This window comes from Balaenoptera borealis, assembly GCF_965194805.1.
Source record: "Balaenoptera borealis genome assembly, chromosome: 10".
NCBI classification, from domain to species: domain Eukaryota; kingdom Metazoa; phylum Chordata; class Mammalia; order Artiodactyla; family Balaenopteridae; genus Balaenoptera; species Balaenoptera borealis.
Genome location: NC_138874.1, coordinates 65,159,491 through 65,182,896, shown reverse-complemented (window position 1 = coordinate 65,182,896; position 23,406 = coordinate 65,159,491). Strand labels below are relative to the sequence as shown.

Below are 23,406 nucleotides of genomic sequence, written 5' to 3'. Positions count from 1 at the left end.
ATGATACAAACAGATGGAGAGATATACCATGTTCTTGGATTGGAAGAATCAACATTGTGAAAATGACTATTCTACCCAAAGCAATCTAAAGATTCAATGCAATCCCTATCAAACTACCAATGGCATTTTTCACAGAACTAGAAAAAAATTTTTCACAATTTGTATGGTAACACAAAAGACCCCGAATAACCAAAGCGATCTTGAGAAAGAAAAACGGAGCTGGAGGAATCAGGCACCCTAACTTCAGACTATACTACAAAGCTACAGTAATTAAGAGAGTATGGTACTGGCACAAAAATAGAAACATAGATCAATGGAACAGGATAGAAAGCCCAGAGATAAACCCACACACATATGGTCACCTTATCTTTGATAAATGAGGCAAGAATATACAATGGAGAAAAGACAGCCTCTTCAATAAGTGGTGCTGGGAAAACTGGACAGCTACACTAAAAGAATGAAATTAAAACACTCCCTAACACCACACACAAAAATAAACTCAAAATGGATTAAAGACCTAAATGTAAGGCCAGACACCATCAAACTCTTAGAGGAAAACATAGGCAGAACACTCTATGACATAAATCACAGCAAGATCATTTTTGACCCACCTCCTAGAGAAACGGAAATAAAAACAAAAAGAAACAAATGGGACCTAATGAAACTTAAAAGTTTTTGCAAAGCAAAGGAAACCATAAACAAGATGAAAAGACAACCCTCAGAATGGGAGAAAATATTTGCAAACGAAGCAACTGACAAAGGATTACTCTCCAAAATTTACCAGCTCATGCAGCTCAATATTAAAAAAAACAAACAACCCAATCCAAAAATGGGCAGAAGACCTAAATACACATTTCTTCAAAGAAGATATGCAGATTGCCAACAAACACATGAAAGAATGCTCAACATCACTAATCATTAGAGAAATGCAAATCAAAACCACAACGAGGTATCACCTCACACCGGTCAGAATGGCCATCATCAAAAAATCTACAAACAATAAATGTTGGAGAGGGTGTGGAGAAAAGGGAACCCTCTTGTACTGTTGGTGGGAATGTAAATTGATACAGCCACTATGGAGAAGAGTATGGAGGTTCCTTAAAAAACTAAAAATAGAACTACCATATGACCCAGCAATCCCACTACTGGGCATATACCCTGAGAAAACCATAATTCAAAAAGAGTCATGTACCACAATGTTCATTGCAGCACTATTTACAATAGCCAGGACATGGAAGTAACCTAAGTGTCCATTGACAGATGAATGAATAAAGAAGATGTGGCACATATATACAGTGGAATATTACTCAGCCATAAAAAGAAATGAAATTGAGTTATTTGTAGTGAGGTGGATGGACCTAGAGTCTGTCATACAGAGTGAAGTAAGTCAAAAAGAGAAAAACAAATACCATATGCTAACACATATATATGGAATCTTAAAAAACAAAAATGGTTCTGATGAACCTAGGGGCAGGACAGGAATAAAGACACAGACGTAGAGAATGGACTTGAGGACATGGGGAGGGGAAAGGGTAAGCTGGGACAAAGTGAGAGAGTAGCATGGGCATATATACACTACCAAATGTAAAATAGATAGCTAGTGGGAAGCAGCTGCATCACACAGGGACATCAGCTCTGTGCTTTGTGACCACCTAGAGGGGTGGGATAGGGAGGGTGGGAGGGAGACGCAAGAGGGAGGGAATACGGGGATATAGGTATACATATAGCTAATTCTCTTCATTATACAGCAGAAACTAACACAACATTGTAAAGCAATTTTACTCCAATAAAGATGTCAAAAAAAAAAAAAGAATTTGGTTGGGGGGTTGGGGAGAGACAATGTGTATTTCCAGAAGTCAAAATATTGTCTGTTTTTCTCCCATAAGCATGGAATAAAAGATATATATTTTTTTATTCTATTTTGTTCAGTAGCCTTGTCTTCTTCTTTGTTGGCTTTATGCCTTAAAAAAATAATACATAGTTTTATATACAATCCACTATGTTCTCCAACTTCTTTTTATTTATTTGTTTTAATGAACCATTTTTCCTTTCATAACATTTAAAACAATTTATGCATATATTTGTTTCATGATCACCTCTCATTCTGACTATAAGGATCATATATGTTTTATTTTCCTTGATATTTCTAAGACCTAACAGAGTGAATGCCACATAGGAAAAGGGCTCTAGGTATTTTCAAAAGAATGCATAAGAGGATGAATTCTGGCCATCTAAAGGCAATAAATAAGATTTCTGGCTTTTCAAAACCACAGTATTATGGAAGTTTAGGCAGAGACTAAGTAAAGGGCAGTACATTTGAGAATTTCAATTTGAGTTCATTTCTAATTCTATTTTATTTTAATAATATGAGAACACAATCATAAAATATTGATAAGATGAATGTTTAAGTGGCTTTGAAAAATCAGAGTTTATTGGTGAAACACCAAAGGAATTTCCATTAAAATTAAGAACAAGAAAATTATGCCCACTATTACCTGTATCATTTAGTTTTTCTAAAGTTATACTGAATAAAATAATACAGAAAAAAATGAATAAAAGGTTTAACTCCTGAAAGGGAGATAAAATTTACCAATATTTCTAGTTGTTTCAATTATCTATCTAGAAAATTATTAGTACTAAGTAAAATTTTACTTTAAGTCGTAAGTCTTGGAGGTTGTGGTAAGCTGAATAATGCCTCCAAAGATATCCAGGTCCTGATCCCTGGAACCTGTGAATATTACCTTATATGATAAAGGGGTTTTGTAGATGAAATTAAAGATATTGCAGTGGTGAGATTTTACTGGATTATCTGTGTAGGTCGTAAATATAATCACAAATGTCCTAATAAGTGGGAGATTTTATTACAGAAGAAGATGATGTGATGGTTGGAAGCAGAGGGGCACACAGAGAGAGATTTGAAGATGCTTTGTGGCTAACTTGGAAGACGAAGGAGATGCCACAAGACAAGAGATGCAAGGAATGCAGCTCGAGAACCTGGAAAAGACAAGGGAAGGGTCTGAAGAGGGAACACAGCTGACCCCTCAGCCCAGTGAAACCCTTTAATTGGATTTCTGACCTCCAGGACTGTAAGAGAATAAATTTGTGTTGTTTTAAGTCCTTACTTTTATGGTGATTTATTACAGCAGCAATAGGAAACTAATACAGAAGAAAAGAGACTCCTTTCAAAAAATCTAGACAGAATATCACACATTTTGGAATGAACTTTATCAGGTATATCCTTTAAATAGCTTTTAAAAGTTTATCTAGAAATATAAAAAGAGATGCACTCAGAAGTGTAATGGTGTTATTTTTTTCAATCCATGTAAAGCTTATATTTCATTCCAATCAATTTATATAATTTTTGTTTTCAAAAATTATGCTATATTTCATATAGAAAAATAAATCTGGGAGAAGAGATAAAAAATTAAAAGGGAAGAATAAATGGGGACTTCCTTGGTGGCGCAGTGGTTAAGAATCCGCCTGCCAATGCAGGGGACACGGCTTCGAGCCCTGGTCCAGGAAGATCCCACACGCCGCAGAGCAACTAAGCCCGTGTGCCACAACTACTGAGCCTGTGCTCTAGAGCCCACGAGCCACAACTACTGAGCCCGTGTGTCACAACTACTGAAGCCCCCGCGCCTAGAGCCTGTGCTCCGCAACAGGAGAAGCCACTGCAATGAGAAGCCCGCGCACCACAACAAAGAGCAGCCCCCACTCGCTGCCACTAGAGAAAGCCTGCATGCAGCAACAAAGACGCAACACAGCCAAAAATAAATAAATAAATTTATTTTTTAAAAGTTGTTTATTTAAAAAAAAAGAATAAATGGAAGAGGAGAGGGAGAAAGGGAAATCTGACTTACATTTTCAGATGTAACTGCCAAATATGAAACTGTCTTGTTAAGATAAAATTGTCTTTTTTTCAAACCCTGATCTCTGATTGTGCTTTGTTGAGGCAAGAGAATCTTTCTCAATGGAGCCAGATTTGTACAGGGCAACAATGACCTCATGTATATATATAAACATTTAGCAACTGATAAATGTGACATTTCAAATAGTGGAGAAATTATGAATTATTCAGTAAATCATGCTGGGACAATTAGTTATTTCTGTGGAGAAATTATATACTCTATGCCAAGATAAATTCCAGAAAGATTAAAAAATGAAATCTAAAAGTGAAACAGTAAGTAAATAAGAAAACCTTTCTGTAAATAAATTCAAAGGCAGAAATCATATTTAAAATATTGATATATTCAAATACCAGTAATTAAAAATATTTGTATTTCAAAAACTAGGCAAAAATAAACAAAAGTAAAAGGAATAAAGTAAGCTTGAAAAATATATGTGAAAATTTGACAGTAAAAAGTAGTTATTTTTTCTATAAGAAGAATTTTCATATATTAATAATCAACAGATTGAATACTCCAATAAAAATGGGTAAAAGACAGAAGTAGATTACTCAGTAAAAATATACAGATGGCCATTAAACTTTAGGGAAAAAAAGCTTAATCTCACTCATAATAAAAATGCAAATTTAAACAAAGAGGTTCTATTTTATCTTCCAAATTGGTAAAGATGGAGGGGGAGAGGGAATTATACACAGTGTAGCAATTACCATTTTTAATATAATGAACATATATTACTGTTGTAATAAGAACATAAAGCAAAAACCAACAGTGAAGAAGAAATTTCAAGAAATCTTTGCTCTCCTTTCCGGACTGGGCTAGTCATTCATTTAATCAGTTAATGCATATTGGACAATTATTGCCTTCCAGGCAATGTTCTGGAACTCGAAGTCAAGAACCTCAAATCATTTTATAAGTGGATGTGTATGTGTGTTGGAGAGTGGAGGGTGAGGGGAGAGAGGCAAGCAAAGTCATATTTACAACCTAGTATGATAAGTATAGGGGGTTGCAGGGAGACAGAGAAGGCCTATCACAAGGAGGTCAGGGAATAGTCGATGGGAGGAGGTGCTTGAGCTAAGGCTCGGGACTGCCACAGACAAAAAGGAGCTACCAGTTAAGAAAGAGAGGAAGGGAAGACCTTTTGGAGGGAGGGGGTATGACAGGGAGGTGGAGGGGGAAGCCTGACCCGTGAGGGAACTGCAGGAGTTAAGTGCCCCTGACACACAGGTAAGATGACATACTGATAATGATGAGTCTGGCTGGTGTTGTCATGGAATTCTTGATTGCCAAGTTTAGGAGGTGGGTCTTTATTCTGTAACTCTTGGAGCTTCTCAAGGTGGTAAGATCTTACAATCAAAGAGAGGAGCAGAAACTTGATGAATGCTGGGTTTATTCTATCTGCAAAGAAGAGTTAAAAACATTGAGAAAAATGTATCTGTGACTTTGCTCATGTATATGCTTCTATTTGTTTTTATTCATTAATTCTTTATTAAACAAGGATTGTTGCGCTCTCGCTGCACTCTCACTGAGCAATCTGAGGGGGATTCAGCACAGTCGCTGCCTGGGTGAACAGAGATAGAAGGAGGCAGGCAAGCAGACAGGTTGCAGTAGAGGTTGACACACAGTGTAACAGATGTACCCCACTGAGAAGCGGGTGTTCGGCAAGGCTTCTTGGAAGTGGTGATGCAGTTATTACACATTTGTTGATCGAACGGCTCCATGTGTAGAGCAAGCAATCCAGAGGCAGAGTCCACACAAGGAAAAGAGCCACCCTGGTTAGATACATGACCTCGCCCATAGCCATGGATCTTGAACTTTGAGAATGGATGATAGGGAAACATTTCTCCAGCTGCAGGTGCCCTGATGTCTTAGGGCTTCAGCTCAAACACAATTAGGGCTGCCCTAACATTTTAAATTATATTGAGGAATTCAATTGTTTTGTTCTTTTTCTTCCAGTATGTCATTGGAAATAATTCTAGTTTTAAATACCATCCAAGGTACATTTTCAACAATGTTTATAATAATTTTCCTCTCCCTGCAAATAAACAGACTGAAAAAAAAGAAAGGAAGAAAAGAAACGCAAATGGAAAAAGAAGGAGGAAGGGAGGGGAAGAGAGAAAAACAGGTGAGAGAAGGAAGGAAGGGGGGGGAGAGAGAGAGAGAGGAGAACCAGGACTCTCCTGGGAACAGGTATCTGAGACTTTTACTTCTTGTTTTCTCTCCAGGCAAATGTGGAGTTATTATGTTTGGAGTGCTAAATGGGGCCTCGGCCCTGGAGCATGCCAGAGCCGGGAAATCAAAATAAGAGTCCTGAACAATAGTCCACATAACTCTCTGGCATGATGCAATTATTCCTGACTATTGTGCTGAATCTTTTTAAACATCATTTTAATACTTCTTAGTAGGAACAAAATACCTTGGTCTTTAAAAAGAAAAAAAAAAAAAAAAAAAGGCCCTCTCCAGCCCCATCCCATTTGCCAGGTATATTGTTTACCAGGAGAAACCCAGAGATGCATGGAAATGAGGGTAAGGAATTAGCTTCTATTCACAGGCTCACTCTGGCTTGCCTCTGCCCTATGCTTCCACTGCAACCCAGAACACTTCCCAGCTGAGCTCCTGCCACCTCACTCTGTGAACAGGGTTGGCCTCATGATATTTCAACAGGAGCATTCGGAACAGGCTCACATAGAGACGCTGACATTTTTCAAGTTCATCAGAAAGGCAAACTCTAACCCCATAGTTGCTCTTTCCAGGAGCAATATTCGGTTTTCTCTGAATAGCTCAAATCTAAGTGAGCAAGAGCGAGATTGAGAAAAAATGAACCAATATTTTTCATTAGAAAAGTGAAGAATTAACCCATGCCTTTATCGATCGCCTCTCATCCACAAAGCATTCTCTAATCTGCTAGCTGGAAAGGATGTCTTACTCCACTGAACCTGAGGAGTCTTCTAACCTGTATGCCATCTATCACTTTTCCTTTTCAATCTTGTAATACAGGTGTAATCCCAGTTGTACAAATCAGGTCCTAACAAAAAAAGAAAGCACATTTAGCTGGGATGTTGAAAACAATTTGATGAAAAGACTATTACAGAAGTATGGACAGGGTTAAGGAGACCAGAAAGTGATACTGAGGTACCCAGGGACTAACCACAGCAAGAAGCCATTTCCACTCTATACCTGAAGGGGAAGGAGAGGAAAAGGAGTTATTAGATTCAAGTGAGACCAACAACTATGAATGGGGCTGCCATTTCTAGTTGCAGTCATAACCACTGCCAGAAGCATGGTACTTAGACAAAGAGGAAGTACCATGTGTGTATGGGTGGCAGAGTGGGAGTGGGGGATGGGTTGAGGATGAGGGAGAGGGGGATAAATATCCTGAAATCTTTCTCTTCATGACCTCTGATCTCCTGCTGGTGCCTTCTCTTCCCTTCTATTAACTGGACCCAATAAAGAACCACAGGAATGAAAGCCCAGAGTTGTAGATTCGTCGAAGTCAGTCTCTGGTGGGTCCAGAGTAGAACAGAGATGGGTGGAGAATGGGTCAGGCATGGGAGCTGGCAGACATAATTACTAGACCATCAGGTGAATTCCCTTAATGCATGGAATTAGTTAAAAATCCATCAGCAAATTTTCTTTTCTGCTAATGAGTCAAGCACACTTGTGCAGTCCATAGGGAAAGTATCAGGAGTAGGGGTAATCTTTGTGTAGCTATTGAGCACTATGATTACATTATTGTGATTATATAATTATGATCATTATCCCACTATTAAACTTCAAGTTAATTAAGGAAGAGATCCTTTCTTGGTTTATTTCTATATCTAATGCCTATATCACTATTTCCCATCAGTGCTGTGGTCAGAGTGGGCACTTTCAAATATTTATAAAAGAAAACAAACATTTACAGAGAAGAAACTCTTAATTTAGCATTAGTAAGAGCATCTATTAACCAGTACATCCTCTTGGAAATATTTCTCTAAGACATAGTATTTCTGTAACTCATATCCTGATAACATTTTATAGGAATATTTTGATGGTTCGACCATGTTTGTTAAAGAGGACTCTGAAGGACACTTGAATCCTTGTGAAGATACTTTCAAGCAGAATAAAACATAATGCATATGAAGTTAGAAAAAAGGAAAGAAAGCCCAGTATGGAAACTATTGAAATAGACATACAAGAAATTTAGACTTGAATATTTCGTTGTGAGAACAATTCCCATATTTGTATTAGAGAAACAATCCTACTAATACTGTGTTATAAGTAGTTTCAAAGCACTTTCATAGAGAATAACAATTGGAAAAGAAAGTTAATCTAGATGTCTGTTAAACTTGCCCAACATCTCTGAGAGAAGTTGAGGGACACCCTTATTTTGATTGTTCTGTAGGGAAAAAAGATCTCATTAAATAATTTTGACCACAGAAAACACAGTGGGAGACAGAGGGGAGAAGCTAATAATAAATTTGAATCTTATCACACTCATAATCACTGGTCAAGACAATTAAATATAAGATTGTCCATTGATCAATGGGTGATGGATAGGAAAATGGGAATCCCTTGACCTGAACCCCAGCAAGCAATTAGAAAATTGATGCTTCATTGGCAAATAGGTTGACAGGAATTGCTATGGTTGGAGGTAAAATTCATCTGGATACACAGCTAAGCCAGGTTCATCTGGGTAAATGCATCTGTGACCACCAAAATAATGGCATGTCCGAATGAAAATGATTAGGCAGAATACATCAGTATTACTAGTAGGACATTCTAGAGTCAAGATATGGTCTCAAAGCAGGCTTCCAGCATGAGTACAGTTATCACAGGTAGTGATGTCTTGGATGTCATCGTTGACATAAGGGCCATATGAATATGTGGAATAAATGCAGGTGGCTGCATGAGTATTGTAAAGGTGTAACTTTTGAATGCTGGCCTCTGTGGCTGGGATGTATAATTGATACTTCGACTTTGTCTCTTCCATACTCCCACTCCTTGGTCCCTGGATCTCTTGAAGGTTGCACTTAGAGAGAGACTATATTTATCTCCTACTTCGATCCATCAACATCAGCATCAGTTGAAGATGAAAGGCTATGAAACAGAAGATTCATTTGGGTAGATGAAGTTGCACCCTCCAACTGGATACATTCAATTTCCTTGAAAATAATTTCTGTCCAGCCTTTTGGCTGCTTGGCACACATGATGCAGAAAAAGTGAAGGCTAAACAGTCTACTCTCTTTTGATTCTATCTGAAATATTTGAGGTTGTTGGTTCTTCTTGTTATTGTGTGGGCCTGAAGACAGTCTTAATGATAACAGCCATGTGAGAGATTGATTACTGCAGTTGGCTTTAGGGAGAAATAAGTGTAGAATCAATTTTTAAAAGAAAACTTTTTTATTTTGAGATAATTATAAGTTCATATGCAGTTGTGAGAAATAGTACAGAGAATTCCATGTAACCTTTATCCAGTTTCCCCCAATGGTAACATTTTCCAAAATGATAATATCACAACCAGGATACTGACATGATACAATCCACCACTCTTATTCAGATTTCCCCAGTTTTACTTATACTTATTTGTTTGTGTGTGTGTGTATGTGTGCATTTAGTTCTAGACAGTTTCATTACATGTGTAGGTTTGTTGTATATACCAGCACAGTCAGGATACAGAATATTTCCATCACCACAAGTTTACCTCTGTCACTCTTTTATGACCACACCCACTTTCCTCCTCCCACCCTCTCCACTCTGGCAATAACTGGCAACCACTAATCTTTTCTGCCTTTATCAAATGTTATTATATCACATTTTTAATATAAATGGAATCATACAATAAGCATTTTTGGAATTCACTTTTTTTTTTTTTGGCCCAGCATAATTCTCTAGAGATTCATCCAAGGTGTGTGAATTGTATAGTTTTTCTATTTTATTGCTGATTAGTATTCCATGCTATGGATATACTACAGTTTGCTTAACCATTTACCCATTGAAAGACATCTGGTTTGTTTCCAGTTTTTTGCTATTACAAATAAAGCTTTTATGAACATTCATAAAAGTTTTTATGTAAACATAAGTGTTTACTTCTCTGGGATAAATGACCAAGAGTTCAATTACCAGATCATATAGTAGTTACATATTTTCTTTTTTAAGAAATTGTCGAACTTTCTTCTGGAGTGTCTGAACTATTTTGCATTCCTACCAGCAATGTATGAATATGTCTTCATGTCTCCAGGAGTGCAATTGCTGTGTTGTATGTAGTTGCATGTTTAGTCATAAGAAATAGCATACTATTTTCCATGCCTATCAGCAATGTATTAGTGATTGAGTTTCTCTGTATACTTGCCAGCATTAGGTGTTGTCAGTATTTTTTTATTTTAGCCATTTTGCATTTCTCTGATGGTTAATGATCTTGAGTATCTTGCCATTTGATTATTTGTCATCTGTATATCCTCTTTGTTGAAATGTTTGTGTATGTCTTTTGTCCATTTTTTAATTGTTTCTTTTTCTATTATTGAGTTTTGAGAGTTTTTTACATTTTTGTCCCCATGAAAGCTTATTTCTTTTTTTAAATATTTATTTATTTTATTTATTATTATTATTATTTTTTGGCTGAGTCAGGTCTTAGTTGCGGCATGCGTGATGTTTTGTTGCAGCGCGCGGGCTTCTCTCTAGTTGTAGCATGCGGGTTTTCTCTGTCTAGCTGTGGCCCGCGGTCTCCAGGGCGCATGGGCTCTGTAGTTTGCGGCACATGGGCTCTCTCACTGAGGTGCACAAGCTCAGCAGTTGTGGCGCCTGGGCTTAGTTGCCCCACGGCATGTGGGATCTTAGTTCCCCAACCAGGGATTGAACACATGTCCCCTGCATTGGAAGGCAGATTCTTTACCACTGGACCACCAGGGAAGTCCCTACATGTTTTTAGATACTAGTCTTTTGTCAGATATGTAGCTTGCACATATTTTCTCTCTTTCTGTAGCTTATCTTTCCATCCTTTTAATAGGGTCTTTAGCATAGTGAAAGTTTTTAATTCTGATGAAGTTCAACTTATCAATTTTTCCTTTTAACGATCATACTTTTGGTGTCAAACTAAGAACTCTTGGGACTTCCCTGGTGGTCCAGTGGCTAAAGCTCTGTGCTCCCAACACAGGGGGCCTGGGTTTGATCCCTGGTTAGGGAACTAGATCCCACATGCATGCTGCAACTAAGAATTTGCATGCCACAACTAATGATCCCACATGCCTCAACTAAAGAACCCGCATGCTGCAACAAAGGTCGAAGATCCTGTGTACTGCAACTAAGACCCGGCACAGCCAAATAAATAAATAAATAAATATTTTAAAAATCATTAACAAAAAAAAGACTAAGAATTCTTTGCCTAGAAATGATTTCCTCCTATTTTTAATTTATAGTTTTACATATTACATTTAAGTTTTTGTTTGTTTTGCTTACGGATGTTAAACTGCTCCAAAATCATTTGTTAAAAAGACCATCCCCCGTCCATTGAATTTTGCACCTTTATAAAATTTTGGGGGGAATATTTGTGTGGGACTATTTCTGAGCTTTCTATTCTGTTCCATTGATCTATACACCTACCCCTCCACCAACACCACACTGTCTCGCTTACTGTAGCTGAATAGTAAGTTTATGAATTAGGTAGAATGATTCCTCTCATCTTATTCATTATCAGGATTGTTTTAGAAATTCTAGGGCTTTTGATATATTTTTAAAGAACTGAAGATCTTCTGTGATGGGATGAGTCTTGTTTTGGGGATGTCGGCCTGAGTCTGGATAAGGCAATATCAGTGTACAGATCACAAAACATTTATGGTCACTGCTACTTGTCATTTTAAAAATTTGTTTATTTATTTTTGGCTGCATTGGGTGTTTGTTGCTGGGCACGGGCTTTCTCTAGTTGTGGCGAGCAGGGGCTTCTCATTGAGGTGGCTTCTCTTGTTGTGGAGCACGGGCTCTAGGCGCACAGGCTTCAGTAGTTGTGGCACGTGGGCTCAGTAATTGTGGCTCACGGGCTCTAGAGCACAGGATCAGTAGTTGTGGTGCATGGGCTTAATTGCTCCGCGGCATGTGGGATCTGTCCAGACCAGGGCTCGAACCTGTGTCCCCTGCACTGGCAGGCAGATTCTTAACCACTGAGCCACCAGGGAAGTCCTACTTGTCATTTTTTATACTTTCTAAATTCCTGTTAAAAACTTCTAACTTCTAGCTCTGTGCATCCATTCTTCTCCCAAGTTCTTTGATCTTCTTTACAATCATTACTCTGAACTCTTTCTCGGGTAGACTACCTATCTCCACTTCACTTAGTTCTCCTTCTGGGGTTTTATGTTGTTCCTTCATCTGGAACATGTTCCTCTGCTGCCTCATTTTGTTTACGTTGCTATTTGTACTTGTATGTATGTGGTAGGTTAGTTACCTTTCTAGACCTTGGAGAAGTGGCTTCTGTAGGAGGCGTCCTATGCCTTCCAGCACTCCCCTCTTGTCACTCAAGCTATATGCTCTAGGGGTTCCCCCTAACAGGGCTGCTTGGGGCCTTCTGTTTTGGTGGGCTGACTATGTGGACAGTCTTGTAGGCTTGGTTGGCCCCTAGCCTGCTTCGTTGTCAGGCTCTGCCCTGTGTGGACACTGCTGGCTGGCTGCTGGTTAGCAGGACCTGTTCAGAAGGCGGCTGACTACAAAAACCCAGGAGGCCCTGGGGCTACTGCTGGCTCACTGGTGGACAGAGTCAGGGTCCAGAAGACTCCAGGGCTGTTGCCCCCCGTCTGGTGGGTGAAGCCAGGTCCTGGAATTAGTGCTGGACTACTGGCAGGCAGAGCCAGGTCCTGATGTCTGCTGCAGGGCCCAGGGATCCCAGAGCTGGTGTCAGATCACTGGGGAGGGGGGAAGGGCAGGGGGCAGGTCAGTTCCTGATACAGTTGGGTATGGGGTCCCAGGTGTCCCAAAGCTTGTGTTGGCCTGTTAGTGGGCAAGGCCAGGGGCCAGCTGGTCCCAGGGCAGGTTCTGGCCTGCTGTGGGCAGGCTGGGGGATTGTGTGTTTCTTGCATCTGTCTGGTGTCTGGCCCCTGGTGGGTGGGGCTCGTCTAGAGGTTTGTACAGGCTTCCTGGAGGGCAGGGCCAGTGACTGCCCACTGGTGGGTGGAGCTGGGTCTTGGCCCTCTGGAGGGCTGGGCTGTGTCTAGAGGAGGCTGTAGACTCAGGAAGTCTTTAGGCAGCCTGTCTGCTGATGGATGGGGCTGTGTCCCTGCCCAGTTAGCTGTTTGGTCTGAGGCATCCCAGCAGACCTCCAGGCTGTTGGCTGGGGCCAGGTGTTGGCGCTAATGAGCTAACTGCGCCTCCAGCACCGGCTTCCGGGTGGTAGAACGAGCGCCGCTGCCGCTGCCGCTGCCGCTGCGCCCGCCCACCTCCCGCCTCGCCAGGAGACTCTCCTAGACCAGAAGGTAGGTCTGGCCCAGGCTCCTATCAAATTACTGCTTTCGTGCTGGGTCCTGGTGCACGTGAGGTTTTGTGTGCGCCGTTTAAGAGTGACGTCTCTATTTAATCCCCTTCCCGCCGCACCCCCTCACCCTGTCCTGTGGGGCTCCCAAATTTAAGTTTGCCTGGCCTTCAAAGCCAAATGCTCTGGGGGCTCACCTTGCCAGTGCAGGACTCCCGGGCTGGGGAGCCCAAAGTGGGGCTCGGCACCCTGACTCCTGTGGGAGAACCTCTGCACTGTAATTATTCTCCAGTTTGTGCGTCACCCACCCGGGGTTATGGGACTTGATTATATCCCAAGTCTGCCCCTCGTACCTGTCTCCTTGTGGTTTCTTCTTTATGTTTCATTATAGAAAATCTTTCTTGGTAGGTTCTGGTCTTTTTCATCAATGGTTCTGCCGATAGTTGTGATTTTGGTGTGCTCGTGAAAGGAGGTAGCTCGGGGTCCGCCATCTTGGTCGCTCTCTAAGAACGCCGACTTATCTGGTCCCTGCTGCTTGTTTTGGTCTCTAAGGTCCTGAGACAACATTCAGTCGTATAATCAAGGCTATTCAGGGATGTGCTGATGCACTGGGTCCCATAATTTGGAAAGCAGTTGGAATAGCTAATGTTACCGAATCAGGTTGTAGGGACCCTGTTCAGGCCCTAGCCTGGCTGAGGCTCTGTGCTTTGGCAGGGCAGGGGGAGGGTTCTTTTTCCAATTGGGTTCCAGCAGCCAATAAGGAAACAGAAGCTGAAATCAACACAGCACAAGCTTTATTCGGTGGTCAAAGAATGGAGAAGCGAGAACGAAGTTCACAGATCAACTTCTCACCTATATGTGAAAGGGATTTAATTTTAAAAAGTAAAGACAAAGGGAGGAGGAGTGAGGCTAATGATGGGGAGGCATAGGCATTAGTTTATTGGGGAAGAGGCAGAGCTTTTTTGAGGGATTGGGGTGCCATCCCCTTTTTATCTGTTTTTTGGTCCTTAATGTCCAGTCAAGGCCACTGGTGGGTGTGTCATTTAATATGATGATATAGTAAAATCAAGGTATTTGGTTGGCCAAAACTTTCATTCGGGTTTTTCCATAAGATGTTACGAAAAACCCCTAACAAACTTTTTGGCCAACCCCAATGAAATGAGACTCAGGGTGTAAGCTGTGGCCAAGAAATTGAAGCAAGCTAAATGACCTGTAAGGAACTGTTCCAGACCCAGCTCCATAAAACATTGGCATTGAGTAAAATTAATCTGTTTTCTGAGCCTCTTGCTATTGAGTTGCCAAGGAAGTCCCTGCAATCTTTTGGCTTGAAAAAAAGAAAAGTAAAGCCATGGTTCTAATGTGAATCTTCATCCTTGGTCTGGTCATGGAAAAATGTCTCCTTATTCTTTTTTAGCACAAAGCTCTCATAATCGTTCTGTCTTGGATGCCATACAGTTGAAATAGCAACCTGGATTCAGTAGGGAGAGAAATGTTTACAGTTGAAGCACTATGTGATTAGGAGGTCTTGTTTTTACATGGGCATGTCATGAAAGATGAATTTAACTCATCTGTGCAATGGTGTTCTGACCACCTCCTATTCACCCCACTGGTGGAGGAATCCTGTACCCTAAGTAGCATAAGGTGAGTAAACATGTGATGCCCAACAGTGGTCTGATGAGATTGGCAGTAGTTTATTAGTCACATGTACTCGCAGCCCAAACACACTGCAGCATGAACCAGAGTGACCAGGGGAAGCAGGCTTTGTAGTAACACAAGGATGGGATGCCCCCGGTTCCCATGGGAGGATGTGACTTGTTTGAATAATTTGATGGTTGGTAGGGAAGTGAAACCTATTAGGTTGTTGAGGAACCATCTGGAATTGGGGTGCAGCTAGTTTGGCTGACAGGGGAAATAGCAGGGCTGGGAACATTTCCCAGTGGGTGGGGCCATATCTGGTAAGAGCAGGGAAACGTTTCTGGTGAGACTTAAACATGTCAAAGCAGCACTTGAAATTTTAGTTTTTATGATACAAATATCTATAATAATAATTTTCTACCACACAGAGCTCTGAGGGAAATCAGTGAGATAATTGTGTGAAAACAGTAAAATGAAATGTTTTAAAAATTCTTATTTATTCACATAAGCCTTATTACAAAAACTAAAGCCTCATTCTTATTTTATATTTATGACTCCAGATCTATGTAATAATTTATTACTAAGAAGTGGAGAATATACTTTAAATCTTATTTGTGGGTTTACCTCTGCTCCTTGCCATTAATGAATAGGACAGTACATATACGTTATTGCTGTGTATAATGGCTATCCTCCATTGGAATAAATTGGAAATGGATTGTGTGGGTTATGCAAGTGGTAGTCAAGATAGTGACAGCCTACAATGTTCAAGAGTCTTCAACACTACTCTCAGGTTTAATAATTTGCTAGAAGGAATCACAGAACTCAGAAAAGCTATTATACTCATGGTTATGAATTTTTACACCCAAAGAACATGGGCTAAAATCAGCCAAGGGAAGGGAACACCAGGCAGCATCCCAGAGTCAGCAGGTGTGAGCTTCTACTTGTCCTCTCCACATGGAGTTGTTTGGATGGCACCTATTTTTCCAACAACAGCATGTGAAAATACACATGGAGTATTCCCAGTAAGGGAAGCTCACCCCAGCTTTGGTTTCCAGGGTTTTCATTGGGCCTAGGTCATGTACACATGGGTGACCACCTGCAAGGCTGACCTTAGTCTCTCAACCCTTCAGAGGTTGAGCTTATAAGTGTTCCAAGTTCCTCTGCCTTAAATTACAATTATTAACATTGACAATCCGCATGTCCCAACACCTCTAGGCAAACAAAGCCACTCTTGTTGGACAGGGGCCATTCCAAGGATTTAGGGTTAGCTCCCAGGAGCCAGTGGCAAAGACCACATCTCTCTTTGGGTAAGGTTAATCCTTTACTGCACACTGGCATTCTCTTTCTAGCTCTACCACTAATTCACCAACTTTAATAGCATTGGACATGGGTTTCCTCACCTGTAACATAAGAGGGTTGGACTAGATCAGTGTTTTTCACACTTAGCTTTGAGGAGGATTAGGAAACTTCTTAAACTAACTGAGATATTATTGAGTAAAGGAAGCTACTGGGAAGCTGCCTGAATCAAAGCAATTTATGTAGTGGACTTTTATCTAAGGCTTAATAGGAAAAAGTATTCTCTGATCACTTAGAAGTAGCAAATCCCTGGAAATGCATGGTTTCTAACGTTCCCTCCATGTCTAGTATTGGAGGATAGTATGGTTTTAAGAAAAGACAACCTGTTGTCAGATAATTATTTGGATACTTTGTATTTTAATGTAATAGTATGAAGAGAAAAATATTTTTTTAATTCCAAAGTTATCCTGGACACTTATAATTTATTCTTCCAGATCTGCACATGATTATTCATGATTATAATAACATTCTTGATTGGTGGTAGTTTACGTAACATAAACCTCTTTAACTTCTCTATAGATGTTGTCTTGAACCCTATTACGTAAGTGCCATTTTTCCATTTTCCAGATGAGTGTTTGGTTTTCAAGTGTATAAGAATTCACTATAGTCAGAGTACAATAAATAAATATGAGTACTGAATGCTTCTGTAAGAGAAATATTAGGTCCTAGTAAATTATTAGAAAATATAAAATAAATTTTAACTGGATACCTTAACATAGGCTAAAGACTCAGAAGACAGAAGTAAATTTTTGTATTATCTGTTCCAACACCATTCATTCAACTATTTCAGTGGAGAATTTGAGGGTAGACCCTTGCTTGATAGCCCCTAAGTCTTTTGGACATAATTCAGATAACTTAGAATCCCAAGATGTTTGATTTGTAAACTGAAAAGAATTTGACATATTTTTCTCAAACCAAATTGCAAGCTACAGTACAAAGGTTAAACAAAATTTGAAAGACATTCTGAGGATGCATAGACTAGGAGTTAGTTGACTTGAGTGTTAGTTCCAGCTCTGAAACTCATGAATTTTGTGTCTTTGGATACTATAAAACTCCTTTCTCATCAACTTTTTCATGTGTCTAATGAGGGGATTAAGCTGAGTCCCCTGGTTTTTGCAGTGCCTGAAGTTGATTGCCTGGCCTTTTTATAGTTTAGCTAAGTATTGGATATTTACAACCAAAAACTCAGGATGTATTTTTTTCCTTATTTTGTGAGAAATCATTTCATCGCATCTTAATCACTTGTCAGTGATTGCTTCTCACAGGGCAGCTGGGTAGGTTCGAAATCTGCTAGGACTCCACTAGTATGATTCTGTATATTTTATGCAGTTCTCAAGTCACTTTGCTTCTATCATAAAAATCTGTTTGACTGTGTAAAAGCCTTGGCATTTGTTTTCCAATTCATTTGACCTTTAAGAACAAGTACACATTCCCAGTTTTGCCACTTCTATTAAATTACCAGCAATAAAGGGCATGCATTTATTACTACTGCCAATGATTACTAAGAAACTATGCTCTGTGGTTCCAAGGCCATGCAGTGTTACTGTTTATGTTATGTAGGCTGTGACATCACTTCATGCCATGAAGTGTCAGTCCTATTTTGTTCCATAGCCAGCTGGAAGTAGCCAGCTGGAAGTATGGAGGCGAGAACAGGCAATGCCTATGGTGTAACCAGATTTAGTGGTGGCTATTATAGAACCACACCACTATTATGTATTATGAAATGGGTTATTTCACTGTAATGAGATAACATTCTTAGCAACAGTCACTCCCAAGCCCTTAATTTATCTTGTTTGTAAGCAGATGGGATTGTACATATGGATCATATCACTAATTAAGTTTTTTGTTTTTGTTTTTTTTTTATAAATTTATTTATTTATTATTTATTTTTGGCTGTGTTGGGTCTTCGTTGCTGCACACGGCGAGCCGCGAGCGGGGGCTACCCTTCGTTGCGGTGTGCGGGCTTCTCACTGCGGTGGCTTCTCTTGTTGCAGAGCACGGGCTCTAGGCGCATGGGCTTCAGTAGCTGTGGCACTCAGGCTCAGCAGTTGTGGCACACAGGCTCTAGAGCGCAGGCTCAGGAGTTGTGGTGCACGGGCTTAGTTGCTCTGCGGCATGTGGGATCTTCCCGGACCAGGGCTCGAACCCGTGTCGCCTGCATTGGCAGGCGGATTCTTAACCACTGCGCCACCAGGGAAGTCCCACTAATTAAGTTTTAACCTGCAAAGTGCATCACCCATTCCAGCCCGTATGCAATAAATAAAACTTAACTTAAAACGTGAATGTAAAGAACCAGCATGCTCAAGTGAGAATGCTCCCTTGAAAGCAAGATCGTTACAGCTATCTCTGAATATATGAGCTAATAACCAATAAAAAACACAATTCTGTGTAGAAAGCTGCAATTGGTAACCAGTACTTTAATTTCCACCAAGTTATTCCACATTAGCAAGAAGTTCTGTATGTTCTCCAAACTGTATTATAAAAAGCTTATATTTAAGCTAAAATCACCACAGTACTTAAAATGCATAGTACATTTTGGGTTCATTTTGAATGAGTGAGATTTTTCAACTAACCTAAAGTAAAGCAAACCAATTAGGAAGCCATCTGGGTAAAATTAAATTTTAGGAAATGGCAAGTAAAAATGTGAACCCTTAACACTGCCATGGCTTCCAGAGGTTCTCAGAAAGATCTACTGTAAGTGAAGGAACACTTAACCCTTTAAATTGGCTAGTGTTTCTCAACCCTGGGTAAGTCTTATAATCACCTGTGAAAATTAAAATAAATACTAATGCCTAAGCCCATCACAGATATCTTGTTTTAATCGATCTGTTTGTGGGGTCCGGGCACTGGCATTTTTAAAAGTTTTTTTCAGGTAATTTTAATGTATAGTTAGGATTTAGGACCCTTGACTATGTGTACTTAGCATCAAATTCCCATTTTTCTCATTATGCAATAACAAACTACATTTTCCACTTCCCTTGATTCTGGAAGTTATCAGTTAATTTACATGTTGCGTATGGGCTTTTAGAATATATTGATAAAATAATGTAAAGTATTTTCTTAAGGCTTCTCTAAGAATGTCACCAAAATGTTAACATTCTCAAGTATTCTTACATGCTAATAATGGTGCTTCTTTACTCCTCTTCCTCTCTTCTTCTCCTCCTCCTCCCCCCTCCCCTCCTCCTCCTCCCTCATGTGTTTCAATATTATGAGAAGAGTCCAATTTCAGAAAATCTATTTGTAGATTTTGAACTGCCTATTCTAAATGAACTCATCTCTACATACTAAATCTCAAGCTCACATTTTTGGATTTCCCTGAAGTATGGTGTCATTATGTCAGTTTCCTCCCCCTACTTCCTGACTGGTAGACAACAACCCCTCCAAGCCTTAATAATTATGGTTTAGGGATTTTTCCATTGCATTTCAGTGAATACATTTTGGGAGCCACTTACTGCTCTGCTGTTCTTATTTTTTGGTCCTATGTTCATTGTCAGATACACTCTTAAAAGGATTTGAGTGTTCTTGGCAAATGATATATTTTTCCATGGGATGTTTGAAAGGGAACTTAGAGATTATCTAATTAAATATAGTTATTTCATTAAGGAGAAAATGTGGCTTCATTTTTATATTCAGGCTAAAAAAGAGAGGTGCCACCTTCCCCCTTCCAATTGGCTGGAACGCATCCATAATCGTTGGAATTGTAGCAGATATCTTGTACTGTGAGGTGGTGTTGGGATTTGAAGTCATTCATAACAGAGGAACAAAATAAAAAGAAAGTAGATCCCTGAGCCAGTGCCTTGCCAATCAGCTCTGGAGAAACAATCTCTGTCAAAGAGAAACAGAGCCAGACATTTGTTAAAGGCAACAAGACAGATTTTATTTTGGCTACTGCAGTAGGGGAAGAGACTTCAGTATAAATTGAGCTCAACTCCAATCCAGGCAGAAATGACTGGGAGTTTTAAGGGAGAAAATGGAAATTGGGAGGAGTCAGTAGGGTCTGGAGCAGTCAGGAGTGTGGAAAATTACAAAAGTTGGTGGGGCTGTTTTTTTAATAACAGACAAGGCAGGTGTTGGCTCAGGGTATATATTTGCAGTTTGGTTTGGAACAAATGGTAAATTCTTCTGGTAGCCTTGAGCTTTCCCAAGCAGGAACTTAACAAGTCTGAGTCATCTCAGGATATGGCCTTGAGCTGCTGGAAATCGTGCTAATGTTTGTTCAAGTCAACTTCAAGAGTTGGGGATCAAGGAAATCTTTTGTGTTGAGAATCTTCATTTGTCATAAGCCAAGATTTAGTCCTAGATGAGAAGAGGGCTCAGAGGAGCCTGATTAAATTTTGGTCAAGAAGAGAGTGCGTCACCTCTAGACATCTTGAATATGAAAATGAAATTAAATTCCAAGTTATTTAATACTATCTCGGGCTTGTTGAACAAAATTATTACTAATTGTAATGAATACAAGTTATTTTCTTTAAAATAGATTTTATTAAATATTGATGATGAGATATACCATAGCTAATGTCAGGCAGGTAGTTCATATGTGATGCTGAATTTCAGGAAAAAGATCAGGACTGGGGAAGATTCACGTGGATAGTATTGACAAATCTATGAAATTGAGTTTCTCAGCAAAGGATGAGAATGATTGGGGAAGAGAAAACAGCCAAGGATAAAATCTAGAGGCATGCCTACTTTTGCTTATGTCTTGAATTGTGAGGGGTTTACTTTGTTTTATTTACCTTTTTTTTTCTCCCCAGCTTTATTGAGATATAATTGACAATTAAAATTATATATATTTAATCTGTACAGCTTGATGATTTGATATGTGTGTGCATTGTGAAAGAATCACTACAACAAGCTAATTAACTTACCCATCATTTCACAGTTACCATTTTTTTTCTTTCTTCCTTTCTTTTCCTGTGGTAAGAACACTTAAGATCTATCCTCTCAGCAAATTTCAAGTATAAAACACAGTATTGTTAGCGTCACATTGTTGTACATTAGATCTCCAGAACTTGTTCATCTTGCATGAATGAAACTTTGTACCCCTTGATCTACATCTCCCCATTTCCCCCACCCCACCCCCGATCCCCTGTTAACCACCATTCTACTCTCTGCTTCTATGATCCTTTAATCCTTCAAAAAAGAACAGGTTTATGCATAAAAGATGTACAGAATGTTTGATAAACACATTTAAGTGGGAGAATATCCTACCTTATTTTCTTCTCAAACCAATTCTTCCCACTTAAAAGGTAGAAAGCTCATTTCTCCTTGTTTTTCATTTTTTCTCCATTGTTGTCTAATTTGAATATTCTTTAAAGACTCTGGTTGCTGTGAAACACTCTAATTTGTATTGCTTTTTTATATCTAAGTGCTTCTAGTCATTGCTTTCCATCTATACGATCCACTTGTGCTTATGTGAAAAGTGATAAATACAAAAGAGAACCTAGTTTTCATTGCAATGTTAAAAAGAACTCATAATTTGAAAAACCTTTGTATTAGTATATTGCAGTAATCAAAGATGAAGCTTTATTCTAACATTATGTTGTATATTTCTCTCAAATACCATATTAACTTTTTAATGTGCACTATTATAGTCAATGAATTTAACAATATGCAGACAGTTACCTAAGGTTAGCATTATAAGGGAAAAAAACCCTGAATATTTCCAAAGTGAAATGTGGGTCTCCATATGAACCTTCCCCGACACGACTGAAGGAATAATGAGAGTAGATATTGACGCTTCTTAAGAGAAAACAAATAAGCAAATAAACAACAACTCTATAGCAGTACAGTTTACATTTTTTCTAACATTGTTGACTCGGGGTGACTTGTTGATTTCTGGTGTTCAAGGCCCCACCTCTACTTCCGAGAGTTAAAACATGACCAGCCTGTTGAAGGAAAGGGATGAGGTCATCAGCCCAGAGAGCAAAATTTGGGACTCTTATCTATGATTGTCTCCTCATCTGCCCTATGGGCTCTCTAATGACATACACTAAAGAATAAAACCATTTTTGAACGTCAGGTTTAGGAAAGAGCAATGGACCATATGGTTAATGGGTTATTGTTAATAATCCTAAATGCTTCTATTCAGTTCAATTCAATTCAATTCAATTCAGTTCATATCTTCTGAGTATTAGCAATAGGCTAAAACTTTGCTAGACCCTAGTGGTGTAGAGATATTCACGATAAGACCCTTGTGTCTGAGTACAATAAAACGGAAGATTAGTAAATAACATGGCTGCAAATCATTGCAGTTTGTGCTGTGTGTAGGACAACATGGTAACAAAGACAACTAACTATTGACAGGTTTATAGAGAAAATGTGACTTAGGGAAGAGTACACTGAAGAAATGATGCTTGGATTGAGTAGAAATGGGTGCATAAAAATCATCAAGGGAAGAGGAGGCAGTAAACAGGGGACAAAATATGTGTGAGTATAAAGGAGCATGTGATGTTTAGAAAAAGTTGTAAGTGTTAAGGATAGCTTAAACAGAGGTAGCATATGGAAGACAGGTAGGAGAGGAAGTTAAAAAAGTAGAAAGAGTCCATATTATTTATTCCATGATAAAAAATATACTCTAACATAAATACAATAGAAGCTTTTAAGTAGGACAGTAACAGTTGAGATTTGTGATTTAGAAATATGATTCTGACATCATTGCAGATTAAGAGCAAGAAGAGTGGAAGAAAGAAGATGTAAGGTGGGTGTTCAGGAGGCTATCACTGTTTGTAAAATTCATGGGGGAGATTGATGTTAGTGTAAAAGTGCTCAAAGAATAAACAACTGAATTCATGTCATGGCAGTAGATACGGGGAAGGAGAAAAGAATTTGAGACACATTAAAGAGGCAGATTAAGAGAACTGATGACTGATGGAATGTGGAAAATGAGAGAGAAGCAAGTGTCTGGGATGATTATGTTTTGTGTTCGATAAAATATGGTAGTCATTCAGTTAAAGACTGCAGAACAGTGAGAACTGGCCTTTAGAGAATAAGGAGTATAAAAATGTAAGAAACTCATGAGTATCACAATTTGCTCATGTAAGTTCCTTGGAATATTCTAGATAAAAAGACTAAAGCCATTAACGA

At 39.2% G+C, this 23,406-nt stretch overlaps 1 long non-coding RNA gene across 1 annotated transcript; it reads left to right on the top strand.

Annotated features, from left to right (window-relative positions):
- Positions 1 to 13,292: 13,292 nt before the first annotated feature.
- Positions 13,293 to 22,736, top strand: LOC309635492. Its single transcript, XR_014248861.1, has 2 exons — positions 13,293 to 13,336; positions 21,245 to 22,736. It is a non-coding gene; the product is annotated as an uncharacterized lncRNA (long non-coding RNA).
- Positions 22,737 to 23,406: the final 670 nt, after the last annotated feature.